Here is a 1,079-nt window from a genome sequence, read left to right as displayed (position 1 = left end):
AAGAGGTTATGTTAGGTGCCAGGAGAGATGGAGGGACACGATGGATAAGATGGAAGGTTAAGAGATATGCTCGGGGGGATTAGATGTTCGGAGTGACAAGGAAATGGTGGTGGTGAAGGGTGGAACGGGAGGGTGTGGATAAAGTTTGTTGAGGTTGTGGATATGGAGTGGAGATAACTTTTTTTTACAGGAAAGGAAGCAGCTCAAGGGCAAGAACATCAACAAAAAATGTAGAAAAAAAAGGCCCGCTAATCGTTGCTCCTAAAAAAACAAAAGTAAAGATTGGCCAAAAGAGAAATCAATTTCGGGTGGAGAGGTGTCTTGATACTCTCCTCTTGAAAGAGGTCAAGTCATAGGCAGGAGGAAATACAGACGAAGGAAGGCTGCTCCAGAGTTTACCAGTGAAGGGGATGAAAGAATGAAGATGTTGGTTAACTCTTGCATAAGAGATTTGGACAGTACAGGAATGAGCTAGAAGAGATAGTCGAGTGCGGCGGGGCGGCAAGGTTGGGTTGTTTATTGTGGAGGGGGAGTTAAGAGATAATGGGTAAAAGGGTACGTTGTGGGTAGTGCAGTGTGGAATGGGAGGTTGTGGATAAAGTTTATTAAAGTTGTGGATATGGAGTGGAGAGGCTTGGGTTGGGTTGATAAGGGAGGAGATGAAGTTGAGAGATAGTGGGTAAGGGGGAACGTTGTGGTTAGTGCAGTGAGTAAGGGGTTGGAAGGTGGTGAGGGGTGTTGATGGGGAGGGGTGAAAAATTAGTGGCCATGAGGAGGAGGAGGAGGAGGAGGAAATTAGACTCTCCAGAAAGGTTGACAAATATAAATCGTCCAGTGGCTAGAGACAATGACTACGTAGAAAGAAAAAAATAGAAACTTAAAAATAATGTTCAGTAAATATGTTTCCGGCGACTAGTTCATTCTTCGTTTCGCCAGTCATTTGCAGTTATCTAAGTAAACCAAACTAACCCAGCAAGAGTAAATGAAATAAAATATGAATGATTATTGTGAGGGAAGTAGTTGGTTCCAAAATAAGGAAAAGAGCAAAAGGAAAATGTATAAAAAAATAAAAAAATAAA

The sequence above is a fragment of the Eriocheir sinensis genome, chromosome 25 (assembly GCF_024679095.1).
Source record: "Eriocheir sinensis breed Jianghai 21 chromosome 25, ASM2467909v1, whole genome shotgun sequence".
NCBI classification, from domain to species: Eukaryota; Metazoa; Arthropoda; class Malacostraca; order Decapoda; family Varunidae; genus Eriocheir; species Eriocheir sinensis.
The sequence above is the reverse complement of the archived record's forward strand: the minus strand, read 5'-3'. Positions refer to the sequence as shown.